The following is a 15,207-nucleotide window of genomic DNA, read 5'->3' on the forward strand; positions in this document are numbered from 1 at the left end:
GCTCCTCGACCGAATAATAGCGGCTCCGGTCAAAGAAAACCATCATAACGACCGGGACAGCGGTGTGCTGACCACACGCCCCTCCTATCCGCATCCTCAGCCGAAAATGACACGGCGGTCGGATGGTACCGATGGGCCACTTGTGGCCTGAAGACGGAGCGCACAGCTGTAGACGCTCACAGCCGAAATCTTCTTGTTATTTACCAACTAGCTGGTTGTTGTATCGATTAAGGAACACTAAACTTTGCGTGCCGTAAAAATACTCGGTTTAATTGTGTGGCACTGTTTCGCTTTTCCCCCTCAAGCCCTACCATGACAATTTGCAGCTCTTCTACTGTTGGACCCCTGCCTAGCACGTTGTCCAAATTTTAAGGTGCTCACGTTCGATATATCAGCATAGAATTATGCGTACAAATGAGGGAACTAGGAGCTTACTTTCAGGGATTGCCTCGAAATAATTCTTTTATGTGAACACCTGCTTTTGTGTAACTGTTTGATTCACTGCACTCATCCAGATTTAGGTTTACATGGTTTCCTTAAATCGCCCAGTCAGATTCCTGGGCAGTTTCTGTGAATATGACATAGTCTATTCGCTTTCCTCTCCTTACCCAGTCAGTGCCATGCTCCATACCTAAAGACCTCATCATCGACGGAATCGTTCTTCCATTTCACCCATCTCTGTACGTAAGAGAGAAGAGAAATATGTTTCTGAAGTCAACGTGAACGTATGTTTGTAATAGAAGAAAGTCAGGAACTTAGCGAAGATAACACTAGAAAGAAATTCAAAAATACAGAAAATATTTCATGTGAATAATCTTATCACCAAAATGTCAAGACCTCTTATCAGCAAGCGCTCAAGTGTGGCAATTGTTTTAAATGCAAGAGGAAGGAATTATAACTTGTTCACTGGCCCGTCCTATGACTATGAAGTATTCTAAGCTAGAGCGTTCCCTATCAAAAAAGAAGCGGAGATGAAGAACGTGTAGAAGAAGGAATCCGTCAGACCTTCAATAGGACTTCTCTTGACTTGGAGACCTTAAGTGCCTCAGATGATGAGAGTTTTCGAAGTCTTAAGTTTCAAATTATGAGTGTGTGTTTCCCGCAGCGTTCAGATACGGCCAAGTCTTTAACCTTCAGAGTTTGCAGCGGTAGACTCATGCTCAAGCTGCCTCGCTTGATAACAGCACGCAGACAGCCTTATATTTCACTTATATTGCTTTGCTTTGTATGCATCGAATGGCAATGAATGCACGGTGAGCTTAGTTTCAGTATGTCGGTGGTAGGTCGAAACCACAAAACATACGTCACACTACGCTTATATGCAGCATTAAAATAATGAGAGGTATCACGTCATCTGAAACGGTTCCTTAAAGCGGAACTATCATCCCAATTTCATCATAGGTAACGACAAAGTCCCGGATACCACGTTATTGTTTCGGAGGAGCTGACTCCAAATTCACTTTAGTTATTCAGATTTAAGTTTGTCGTTGTTTCTTTAGATCTATTAAGGCAAATACAAGGGTAGTTTCTTTTAAAGAGGACGGCCGATTTCCTTCCCCAGTCCATGTCCTGCCTCTGTCATCAAGACGGGTTTTAATTATTCCTTACTAGTGCCCCGTCTGTTCCCCCTTTATATCTCAAGTTGCCCCACTTCCGTTCCTATCAGTGTCTATGGAAGCGAAAACGTTCTCAATACTCTATTCAAACACTATACTTGAATTAAGTACATATAAAGAGTGGAAATGTCGAAGTCGTAAGTGCCACTTTTTCATAAAACGCGTTTTCAATGGTGCTGTGTTCTCGGTACTCTCTTGCATGTCCCTTGACTTTTGTAAGTGCAAAATCGTGGAGAAAATTTTGAAAACATTAATTACTATGTGGGGCATGGTCTTTGTACCAAGTACTGTTTCCCTCTATAGTTCCAACTGCCATGCGCCGGTGTCCACCCCCCCCCCCCCCCCCGTTTAGTTGATGCGCAGAGCGCATTTAAGCCTTTTTTCGTACCAACAAAATATTTTTGTAACGGAGGAAGACAATTTGGTTCCGAAAATAGTAAAAGAAGTTGGAGAAGAGAACAGATAAATCAACGTGTGTTGTTTGTTCCTCAACAGTACAGCGTGTTCCATAGTAAACTGTGCAACATGTGGACCCAAGAATGGGATGGTGTAAGTAACAGATATCACTACTGAAAGGTTTTTCTCCAATTTAATTTTGTCAGTCTCATGTAAAAAAATTTAAACAGGGTGAGCTATGGTTTTTGTTGACTACTGTTCTATCAATTATGACATTGCTGCCGTATATCCGTACATGTATTATCACAAATAAAACGTGGTGCCTCAGTATTAATGATATTTGGAAAAAAAGATAAATTTCTTATTTGCATTTAGACCCTTTCACTTTCCTGGTTATTTGTTTTCTAATTTGTGTCATTATTTTTGCGCTGATGCGGTGAGCAACATAATTTTGTGGTATGAAAATACCTTCTTAATTTTCTGATTACAGATAAGTCATGTGCAATAAACGATACATTGTTTTCAGATTCTCCTGACAAATGTGAGATTTGGTACTTAGCACGCTTGACATTTCCACTCCTGAAATGATGACAATGCAGTAGCGGTTAACAAACGAGGGGTGTCACACATTTGAACAACGGTTGTTGCTGACTAAATAATTTACCAGGGCTGTCAGCAACACCAACCATACATCGTCATCGAGTTTGGCTGCTGTGATCATTTATGTCATTCGTTTTGCAGGTTGATTTTCGCTTCTGATTGCAGAGTCGTTTATCCGAAAGACGTCAGGAAACACAAGAGTACTGCGCCTTGACATTCCACCTCGTATAGGAAACTATGTAACCTTCGTTTGTCTCTGAACCTATACTTGCTGCCACTTATTACGGTCTATTTTCGCTTCGTACATGACTGCCCCGTCACCTGTTGCGTCATCAACTTATGAAGTGAAGGGTTGCTAACTACACAAGCGTCTGTGCTACAGAATACTTAGGACTACCAATTAATACTTCTCATAGTCTAATATAAGCCGAATTTTTATTAATGGATTGCTATCCATGAGCGAAGAGGGAGGAATACTATTTTATAGTATGGTATAATACACACATCAAAAAAAGTTTTGCGTAACCCCGGATCCCAGAACTCCTGAAGATAGAGTTTGACTGTGGACACTGTATCACTGACACAGTCCCTCTGACTGTTCAGAGATGTCACTAAACCCGCCCAAAGATGTAAACAACCATGCATGAGAAGCGCCTATTAGACGGAGGGGGTGCGACAGCCGATCAGTTCCAGTCAGTCCACCAGGAAGGAGGTACACGGCTCGTGTTGTGGGTAGTTCAACCATGCCTAGAGGGTCAATACCGCGGTTCAATCGCGTCCGCATTGTTACTTTGTGCCAGAAGGGCTCTCAGCAAGGGAAGTGTCCAGGTGTCTCGGAGTGAACCAAAGTAATGTTATTCGGACATGGAGGAGATACAGGGAGACAGGAACTGTCGATGACATGCTTCACTCAGGCCGCCCCAGGGCTACTACTGGAGTTGATGACCGTTACCTACGGATTATAGCTCGGAGGAACCCTGACAGCAGCGCCACCAAGTTGAATAATGCTTTTCGTGCAGCCACAGGACGTCGTTTTACGACTCAAACTGTGCGCAATAGGCTGCATGATGCGGAACTTCACTTCCGACGTCCATGGCGAGGTCCATCTTTGCAACCACGACACCATGCAGCGCGGTACAGATGGGCCCAACAACATGCCGAATGGACCCCTCAGGATTGGCATCACGTTCTCTACACCGATAAGTGTCGCATATGCCTTCAACCAGACAATCGTCGGAGACGTGTTTGGAGGCAACCTGGTGAGGCTGAACGGCCTACACACACTTTCCAGCGAGTGCAACAAGGTGGAGGTTCCCTGCTATTTTGGGGTGGCATTATGTGGGGCCGATGTACACCGCTGGTGGTCATGGAAGGCGCCGTGATGGCTGCACGACACGTGAATGCCATCCTCCGAACGATAGTGCAACCATATCAGCTGCATACTGGCGAGGCATTCGTCTGTATGGACGACAATTCGCGCTCCCATCGTGCACATCTTGTGAATGAATTCCTTCAGGATAACGACATAGCTCGATAGAGTGGCCAGCATGTCCTCCAGACATGAACCTATCGAACATGCCTGGGATAGATTGAAAAGGGCTGTTTATTGATGACGTGACCCATCAACCTCTCTGAGGGATCTACGCCGAATCGCCTTAGGTAGCCTTCAACACGATTGCCGGCCGGTGTGGCCGAGCGGTTCAAGGCGCTCCAGTCCGGAACCGCGCTGCTGCTACGGTCGCAGGTTCGAATCCTGCCTCGGGCATGGATGTGTGTGATGTCGTTAGGTTAGTTAGGTTAAGTAGTTCTGAGTCTAGAGGACTGAGGACCTCAGATGTTAAGTTCCATAGTGCTCACAGCCATTTGAACCATTTTTGGATTTGGTCACGTCAGTGTACAGGAGGTACATGTCCACCAAACCTTGATCGTTAAACGTATTCGAACAGCTGTACTTGAGTGTTAATGCACAAGCATCATTGCTGGAGTAATAACCCTGACACAGAACCGAGCAGCACTGAATGCAAACTTGAGAGCGGAGAGCGGGTAAGACAAAGTACCGTGAGTAAATGGAACACGTTTATTAGCAAACAAGACACATGGCGCATACCAAAGACATCTGCACTGTTGTGGACTATTTTCAGTGCAACAGAGATACAAAGCTAACTGGTGAAAGAAACCAAACAAAATACAATAACTTTGTAACGAGCTGACGGAGACTGTGGGTTCACAGACAAAAACACTCAAGAGGTGTCCCTGAACAACCTCGGAATGTTAGTCGGTGGAGTTCTGGTACACTCTACACATCTATTTGGTAATGAAGTTCGATGCAGACAATTCATCGTAATTTCGGAATAGTAATCTCCACTGCTACAACACTTCTTCATCTTTGCGTTAGCATCTGCGCCGTTTAGTTATGGGCTCCACTGTCCTCATTTTATGGACATTTGTTTAACTTTGTGGCCAGATGCTCTTCCTTTCACCGCTGTCGCCAGTTACGTAAGGCAGGGAACCAGCTGTCTGTCAATTATGTGAACTTGGTTCTGTTTGCGACCGTATTTTAACTGTTTGCGTGTCGTATTTTCTGGAGCGGAAAGTGTGAACCAGCCTAGCATTTGCCTAAAACGAGCGTGGGAAACCGCCTAAAGTCCACACTCAGTCTGGCCGATGCTGCGCCACAGTCGTTATTCCGTCGCGAGAATTCGATCTTAGTCTGGCTCAGCCCCCACGCCGTCTCAGTAACTAGCGCACAGCACATTACACTATACAAGAGTAGGTCCCCAAGCTACAACACTTGATGAAAAAATTATACGCATGAACTAATTACAAAAACTGTCAGTGGTTCAGGAAGGAGTTTAATGTACAGTCACAAAAATTCACCCTCAGTTGTCCAATAACGCAACGTATATGACAGATGGCGAAGCAGGTTTTAAATCTCATCCGAAATAATTTATTAAAGGCAACTTTTTCTGTTCTATAGACTTATAGGGCCTCCACTGTGGTCTTTATTTTGTTCTGAAATTTGTGTTTTAATTTTGTCATTTGTCGTAACAAAGAAAAGGTGTGTTCATTTTAATTAAACATAATCACTGTGCTATTAGTAATCTATAAATGACCAGTTATATACACAATCAAATTGTGTACCCACGGCTTGTGAAACGACTCGTTAACTGTTACGGCAGAATTCATACAAATTTCCTACGGAACATGTAACTAACAACTAGGATAGTACTCTGTAATGAATTAACTATAATTTTTACTCTTGCGCAAGCGCTGCTATATATTCACTGTTGATCGGCGGAAATTTAAATATGCGTTCTCTTAGGAAAAAAAAAAGAAAAAGAAAACCAAGTGAAATGACACAGTGGTAAGACACTGGACGCATATTTGGGAGGACACAGGTTCAGATCTCCGTCTAGACATACACATTGAGATTTCCTGTAATTTCAGTAAATCGCTGTCGATGAATGCCGAGATGATTTCTTTGAAAGGATGGGGTCTATTTCCTACCGATTCCTTCCCAAATCTGACCTTGCGCTTCGTCTCTAATGACCTTGTCGTCGACGGGACGTCAAACTCTAATCTTCCTTTCCTCAGAAAAAAAAAAGTGTAAGCATCGTATAAGAGCATGTTATTACGTGCTGAAGAGAACATGCCCACTATGATGTCAGATTACATTAAATTCGTTTCTGTAGAACTCTGAAGGTGGGAAAGATATACGACCTTAAAAAATGATATTATGAAACGATAAATAAAAGCAGTTTTCTCTACGAATTGTGAGCAATATGGTTATAAGATACCCCGATGCGCAATATTTTTTATGAATGGGTCCGTACCATGACCAATTTATTAAGTGAAACAATTTTCCCTAAAAGGCTGTTGTTTATTCAACAACATTACTTAGGTGTCAAGAATGGCCAGTTTCTAATACTATGTCATTTTCAAGTGGACCATCATTGACATGAGTGTACGATCAGATATGTTTATCTAACGATCGTACACTAGGCTGTTGTTTATTCAACAACATTACTTAGGTGTCAAGAATGGCCAGTTTCTAATACTATGTCATTTTCAAGTGGACCATGATTGACATGAGTGTACGATCAGATATGTTTATCTAACGATCGTACACTATGCACAATCATTAGACCAAATGTTGGAATGACGATTCACATGTAAAGAAAGAACTATTTTAAACTGAGGTATAAATAATTCCTTTGAATACAAAACAGCCTCGCAGGAAACATGTAATATGTTCACGTTGTTCATATTCAATAAACTTAAGGCACCAGCTTTAGAGGATGGCACGTGCACACGTGTAGGTTACCTTGCAGGCCAGCTAGTGAAGGTGCGCAGCTGTCTTCTTCCAAGACGGCGGATTGACTCAGCTGGGAAGTATCGTAAGCCGGCTCAGTCCAGAAGCTGATAGCGCTTATATCTGCTGCGCCGTCAACACTGTCTAATCTCGTAAAAGCGCTTTCTTATTTAAATTAACGCTTCGTACGAAGTTCGCTAACGTCCGTCTTTTGCGAGCTGCTAAGAAATATTTTAATCTACAACATTATGACGCTTCTCAGGTAAAGGACGCTTTTCTCAAATAATCAGCAGGGTAATCCTAAAAAAAATCATTTTATTCACACACGATATCTTGCAAATAGTGGACACAAGTAGGTTAGATCTTCCTGTATTTTCGAAAGGCGTTCGAGATTTATCATACTGTCGAATATTCACCAAGATAGTACAAAACAGAGAGTGTCCACAAATTTTTTATCGGCTCGAAGAATTTTTCACTAATAGAACACAGCAATAATGCCAGCGAACGTTTGTTTTTAATTTATTGGCTTTCGAAACACGCTCACATAGCAGTCTCAACACTGGAAATCTTACATAATAAATGGTTTTGACAGTTCGTAGTATATATAAGTTTAAGTAGTACTCTGGTACGAAGTTGCATAGGCTTAACAAAGGACAAATTTCGAGATGAAATAAATTTTACTTTCGCAGTACACTGAAACGAGTAAACTAAACGAAATGTAACATAGGATACGCAGAGGTAGCATACTATAAAAGTTCTGCTGGTGACGCAAAAAGAAATGTTAAATCGCCGTTGGTACACATTTGGGATATTCCCTATTCTATCCATATTAATGACTGGTGTAGTTGTGGTCTTCAGTCCAGAGACTGGTTTGACGCAGCTCTCCATGCTAGTCTATCCTGTGCAAGCTTCTTCATCTCCGAGTAACTACTGTAACGTACATCCTTTTGAATCTGCTTAGTGTATTCATCTCTTGGTATCACTCTGCGATTTTTACCCTCCACGCTTCCTTCCAATGTTTTAATGGTGATCCCTTGGTGCCTCAGAACGTGTCCTACCAACGGATTTCTTCTTTTAGTCAGGCTGTGCCGCAGATTCCTCTTCTCCCCAATTCTTTTCAGCATCTCCTCATTAGTTACATGATGTACCCATCTAATCTTCAGCAATCTTCAATGTCACCACATTTCGAAAGCTTCTATTCTCTTCTTGTCTAAACTATTTGTTGTCGATCTTTCACTTCCATACATGGCTACACTCCATATAAATACTTTCAGAAAAGACTTCATGACAAATATATACTGTTTGTTAACAAATTTCTCTTCTTCATAAACGCTTTCCTTGTCATAGACAGTCTATATTTTATATCCTCTCTACTTCGACCATCATCAGTTATTTTGCTCCTCAAATAGCAAAACTCATCTGTTACTTTAAGTGTCTCATTTCCTAATCTAATTCCCTCAGCGTCACCTGATTTAATTCGACTACATTCCATTATCCTCGTTTTGTTTTTGTTGATGTTTATCTTATATCATCCTTTCAAGACACTGTCCATTCCGTTCAATTGCTCTTCCAGGTTCTTTGCTGTCTCTGACAGAATTACAATAGCATCGGCAAACCTCAAAGTTCTTGTTTCTTCTCCATGGATTTTAATTCCTACTACGAATTTTTCTTTTGTTTCCTTTACTGCTTGCTCAATATACAGATTGAATAACATCGGGGAGAGGCTACAACACTGTGTCACTTCCTTCCCAATCACTGCTTCCCTTTCACGCCCCTCGAGTCTTATAACTGCCATCTGGTTTCTGTACAAATTGTAAATAGACTTTCGCTCCCTGTATTTTAACCCTGCAACCTTCAGAATTTGAAAGAAAGTATTCCAGTCAACATTGTCAAAAGCTTTTCGTAAGTCTACAACTGCTAGAAACGTAGGTTTGCCTTTCCTTAATCTATCTTCTAAGACAAGTCATGGGGTCAGTACTGGCTCGCGTGTTCTGACATTTCTACGGAATCCAAATTGATCTTACCCAAGGTCGGCTTCTACCAGTTTTTCCATTCGTCTGTAAAGAATACGTGTTAGTATTTTGCAATTGAGAGTTATTAAACTGATAGTTCCGTAATTTTCACACCCTTCGACACATGTTTTCTTTGGGATTAGAATTGTGATATTCTTCTTAAAGTCTGATGATGTGTCGCCTGTCTCATACATCTTGAGCACCAGAATGTATCTAAATATACAAAAAAATGTTCTTTTATATGCCCTGTAAGAATTGTTTCAAAAGCTGCGGATACAGAATTGAATATTTCTGCAGACGTGAAAGTACCATCTAAACAGAATATGAGAATAGTTTACAAGACCCAGATCTAGGTTTTGTAACCATACGTATAGATACACCAGTATTCAGAAACATACATACAGGAGGTACGTAGTGTCATAAAGTTACAGTCTAAGCGTTCCACATACTTCTAATAAGGAACCCCTTGAGTGCGAGGTCGCAAAAGGCCAATGACATTTACGGCGTTCGACACCCCACATGTTGTCTACCATGCATCCACAGAATTAGCTGGTAATGGCAACAGGCGGCGGGAGTAAGGTATCCAATGGTGAGCACAGCATGAGACTACGGAGCGTAGTTTAATTGCTTAGTCGACGAGTGACTCACTACAGTGCCACAGTGTTAGCGGCATTGATACACAGCAGAAAAACGACAACGATAAAAAAAGCAAACATTGCATTATATGTACAACAACAGTTGCCGAAGTTGACATTTCGTGAGAAAGAAACCCAAGAAATTTCGCAGAGTGAGAAAAAAGGGGCAGATGAAATAGTAGCGTTTCTGCAAGATGAGTCAGTGGAATGTGTGGTGTCGTACGCTCAACTCTGCGGACAATGTACATGAGGAGTACAATGATGACGATACGTGCTTAACAAGTGAAAATGATCATCCTTGTCGGACAGGGGGCAAGAAATCCTGTCTCCAGTGAAACGTAGTAAAGGAAAATCGACATCTAAGGAGTGGGTACTAAGCATAATTATGTACATCAGCCGAAGCATAGTAAAAAAAAAAAACAGTTATGAAAAGATTTCGAATCATTTTTATTTAACAAGGAAATTCGCGAAACAACCGCGCAAATTGAAAAGTTATTTCATTTTATTTTCGCTACCAGTTTCGGCAATGTAATATGTCATCTTCAGGCCCCATTTTGTAATATATGTTATTCTCGGAGACTGAATGAGGATTAAATTGGCTTGAAGCACACTAAAGTTCCGAAGCGCTAAAGAACCGGAATGTGTTTTCCTCATTCATTCATACGGACAGTGGGACAGTTTCCAAGTTTGACATTCGATTTTCGTTTCTGTAGTAATGGAACTTGTGTTTTATTATTCTCACATGTAACGAGAACATGCAGTGTCACAAACTTCGTCCTTTACCTACTACGAGGCGTGTATTTCAAGTATATATCGTTTTATATTAAACAAACGTAAGTGCATTAAAACAATTTTATTATTATGTGAAAGTTTGTATTTAAATCTTCTTTTCGACATAATTTCCACCAATATTTAGGCACTTATCATAACGAACATACGACTTATGATTTCCATTCTCATAAAAATTTGCGTCCTGATCTGCCAACCAGAGCGAGCTCAAGTTGAACTGCTCTTTAATAGCTTCATAAAGAACACTCCTGGAACATGAGGAAACTGTTCACATAATGTTGAAAGCGTCTCTTTTCCTATAGCTTTTTATCAACATTTTACTTTAAGTCTTCAGTGATGACGGATGACCACCCAACTTGCACCTCATCATAAAAATTTATTTATTTCTTTACTATATTGTAGCCCATAATTTAAACTCTTGCTCTATTCTTGCTTACCCAAATTACTACGACAAACAGACAATTTCTTTCCTATATACCGATAACTACTGAGTCAGCTCGAGAACATTAGTATAGTCTTCTCTAAACGTTCTACTGTATTTTCTTTATACTACACCACTCATTATCTATTCTCCGTAAACTTCAAAAATCCTCCGATGAGCTACGACTACTTTCGCATTTTTTGCACACAGAAACGAAATTCACAATCGGTGACCGTTTAGATTACGTTAAGTATCTTAAATAAGCACGGACAATGATAAAGATAGACGAATGCTTCCGTAATGGCATCTATACAGAGCCAATAGATGCAGGTACTCAGCGCGCAAGTGGAGGTTGGCGCCTACGTCGCTGCGGAGGCCGCATTTTAAAAGGATTCTTAGGTTAATCAGACACGCCTCGGCCTCGTACAACGTCTATATGTGCTCCTTCACTATGACGAAATCGTCCTGCGATTGTAGCTAGCTATACAATGACGACAATTTATGCTATCGGGTGGTTATAATTAAAGAGCAACTACTCACTGAGGTCCAGTGTGGACTGCAATTATCTTATTGCAGCGAAACTTGTTTGATATGCTAACGAGTTAATGCGGAACCGATTAACGTTGGAAAAAAATTAGTTTCACTTTTGGCCACCAGGTGTAAATCTGGCGCTGCGCAGCAACTCATCGACATCTTCAGTGCTCATATTGAACAAATTGTGTGAGCGGCAGTTAATAATAAAATCAGCTTTGCGTCTTTCTCATTTGTTTGACCTTTTCTATCCACATCCTGTCCCTAATCCATTACATATGGAAATATTTCTATACATCTTTCTTGAATTGAGGGTGCCAGATTTGCCCTGGTGGCCAAAATTGGAACTAATTTTTTCCAGCGGAAGCCAGTTCTGCATAAGAGTATCTACCAAGTTTCACTATCATACGATAGTTGCAGCCCACACTGGATCTGTGTGAGTAACTGCACTTTAATTATAACCACACTGTATTCGACTCGCTTTACTCACAAGGGAACATCCCCATCGCACCCCCCTCAGATTTAGTTATAAGTTGGCACAGTGGATAGGCCTTGAAAAACTGAACACAGATCAATCGAGAAAACCGGAAGAAATTGTGTGGAACTATGAAAAAAAGCAAAATATACAAACTGAGTAGTCCATGTGCAACATAAGCAATACATGGACAATGCTAGATCAGGAGTGCCGTGGTCCCATGGTTAGCGTGAGCAGCTGCGGAACGAGAGGTCCGTCGTTCACGACGGACCTCTCGTTCCGCAGCTGCTCACGCTAACCATGGGACCACGGCACTCCTGATCTAGCATTGTCCATGTATTGCTTATGTTGCACATGGACTACTCAGTTTGTATATTTCCCTCGAGTGAAAATTTTACTTTCTTTATTTTCGCAAAGTTATGATCTGTCCGTTCGTTCATTGACGTCTCTGTTCACTGTAATAAGTTAAGTGTCTGTGTTTTGCGACCGCACCGCAAAACAGTGCGATTAGTAGACGAAAGGACGTGCCTCTCCAATGGGAACCGAAAACATTTGATCACAAGGTCATAGGTCAACCGATTCCTCCACAGGAAAACACGTCTGATATATTCTATACGACACTGGTGACGGCATGTGCGTCACATGACAGGAATATGTTGTCGACCCACCTAACTTGTACACTTGGCAAATGGGTAAAAAGATTCTTCTACCTTGCCCGATTTAGGTTTTCTTGTCGATGTGATAATCCCTCCCAAAAAAGTGATCGCATCGGACGGACGGACGGACAGATAATAATTGTCTGAAAATAAAAAATTAAAACTTTTCACTCGAAGGAAGACTTCAACCAAGGACCTTTCATTCCGCAGCTGCTCACGCAAACCACGGGACCACGGCGCTCCTGAACTCACATTATTCTTGATGTTGCCTATCTTCTCATGGACTACACAGTTTGTATATTTTGCTTATTTTTTTCATAGTTCCATACAACTTCTTCCTGTTTTCTCGATTGATCTGTGTTCAGTTTTTCAAGGCCTATCCACTGTGCCAACTTATAACTAAATCTGAGGGGGGGGGGGAGGGTGCGATGGGGAGGTTCCCTTGTCAGATATTTGTTAAAGGAGAAATATATACTGAGGTGACAAAAGTCATAGGATAGCGATATGCACATATACAAATGGTGGTATTATCCGCGAACGTAAGCTATAAAAGGGCAGTGCATTGGCGGAACTGTTATTTGTACTCAACTCAGGCGATTCATGTAAAAAGATTTCCGGCGTGATTATGACCGCACGACGGGAATTAACAAGCTTTGAGGTCGGAATGGTGGTTGAAGCAAACAGCATGGGACCTTACATTTCGGAAACTGTTAGGAATTCAATATTCCGAGATCCACAGTGTCAAGAGTGTGCCGAGAATATCAAATTTCAGGCATTACCTCTCACCACAGAAAACACAGTGGCCGAGGGCCTTCCGTTAACGACCGGTAGCAGCGTCGTCTGCGTTGAGTGTCAGTGCTAACAGACAACCAACACTGTGTGAAATAACCGCAGATATCGATGTGGGACGTACGACTAAAGTATTTGTTGGGACAGTGCGGTGAAATTTGGCGTTAATGGGCCGTGGCGGCAGACGACCGATGCGAGTGCCTTTGCTAACAGCATGACATCGCCTGCAGGCCTCTCCTGGGCTCGTGACCATAACGGTTGGAACCTAGACGACTGGACGACCGTGGCCTGGCCATTTGAGTCTTGATACTTATTCGTATGCCTCACACACAGTATAAAAATACAGGTATATAACCTTAGTATATGTATAGAACAAGATTGCAGAAAGACGAAACTACATATAAAACTAAGTAAATGTTAATATCTAAGTTCCTGTTCCATATAATGCAATCAATGCATCATACTGCCAATAAAGGAAAAAGCCTCACAAAACCACGAAAGACAATGGAATTTATTTGTTCGAATAAAACTTCACCTAGTCCGTCTCTTTCACTAAAACATCATCATCACCTTGGCTCCACATCCTGACGTAAGATGCCTGTTGTCTTCGAGCATTTGCACGCTTACTAAAAGGAAACATTCGTGTAGAACAGCCGGAAATTATTGAACCTGAAATCCACGCCAGCGCACGGGAAACGCTCTTTAGGATTCTCTCAGCTTTCTGCACGGCAATAAATAGTTTGATTGATCACGAAGGACGACCTGCCACAGGAAGACATCTCAAGGACACGACTTCTACATCCCAATAGAGCTGCCGACGATCCCTCAATTTGGTGAGCTCCAAACTACCTCTAGAGATTATTTAACATTTAGGCCTTTCGGACAAAAATGGTTCAAATGGCTCTGAGCACTATGGGACTTAACATCTGTGGTCATCAGTCCCCTAGAACTTAGAACTACTTAAACCTAACTAACCTAAGGACATCACACACATCAATGCCCGGGGCAGGATTCGAACCTGCGACCGTAGCGGTCACGCGGTTCCTTTCGGACAATAGGAATCAAGAGCAGAATTTAATAATTTTCATAGGCCATTTTCTGTTCCCACTTACAGCGTTTCTGATAAGTGTTGCTTCCTGTGAGGAATTTTAGAAGTTCCTGCAACAGCTGTTGAAATCATATGGCGTTGCAGTGAGATCTCGCTGGTCGGCACCGACCGCTACGTTTAAGAGTGTGCGCCAAAGACTATCCCACGCAGCTCATGCGTCAGCGTGGCAAATCCAAGGCGACCATTACATCCAACCCGTACGAAAAAGGGCCTTTTATAAATCTCAACAACAACTGTGTCCTGTCTGTAGCTTTCCCACCGGTCCCAGTATATTCGTACAGCAACTTCTGCAGAAACACCTGGAGTAAAATAAGAATCCCAGGCTGCCACAGTCATGGCGACAGCAGACATTCTCTGAAAATAAGATATATCTTATCTGCGAGAAAGGAAGGAAGGTACATTTAGAGAATGACAACAGCACAAGATTTACAGGGGAATTGAGGAAAATCCGGCCTCGTTAGCTCCATGCTGTAGAAAGCCTCGAACTTCCAGAAGCCGTCCCTGTCGTAGAAGTAGTCACAGGAAGAGCAAGAAAATGACATATGACACATTTGGCATGTGCCGCCACACTGTAGGATGTCCATATAACTGACCCGTGGGGTTCTTGGGCTGACTAAGTTCGTTGTAAAGAAAAGCTATGTGGTTACTGAATTGACACAAATCACCGCAGGTAGCACAAGTACGGACTGGCCCTCGAGTAGTAAGCAACGAATATGAGATGAAATCGGCAAAAGATAAACAATCAGTTGCTTTAAGGCGGTGGATTCATTTCGGAACCACTGGGACATCCAGTTTTCAACCAGCCATTATTCATAATTTCATGTGATATATTCGAAACGGAATTCCAATTTTCCCAAGACAAAATTC

The 15,207-nt window shown here is 41.9% G+C and overlaps 1 protein-coding gene across 4 annotated transcripts in view; it reads right to left on the minus strand.

Moving 5' to 3' along the window:
• The window catches only part of LOC126183662 (metal cation symporter ZIP14-like), a 386,045-nt gene that overhangs the window by 144,701 nt on the left and 226,137 nt on the right, over window positions 1-15,207 (minus strand). The window lies entirely within an intron of this gene.

Source organism: Schistocerca cancellata, chromosome 4 (genome assembly GCF_023864275.1).
Source record: "Schistocerca cancellata isolate TAMUIC-IGC-003103 chromosome 4, iqSchCanc2.1, whole genome shotgun sequence".
NCBI classification, from domain to species: Eukaryota; Metazoa; Arthropoda; class Insecta; order Orthoptera; family Acrididae; genus Schistocerca; species Schistocerca cancellata.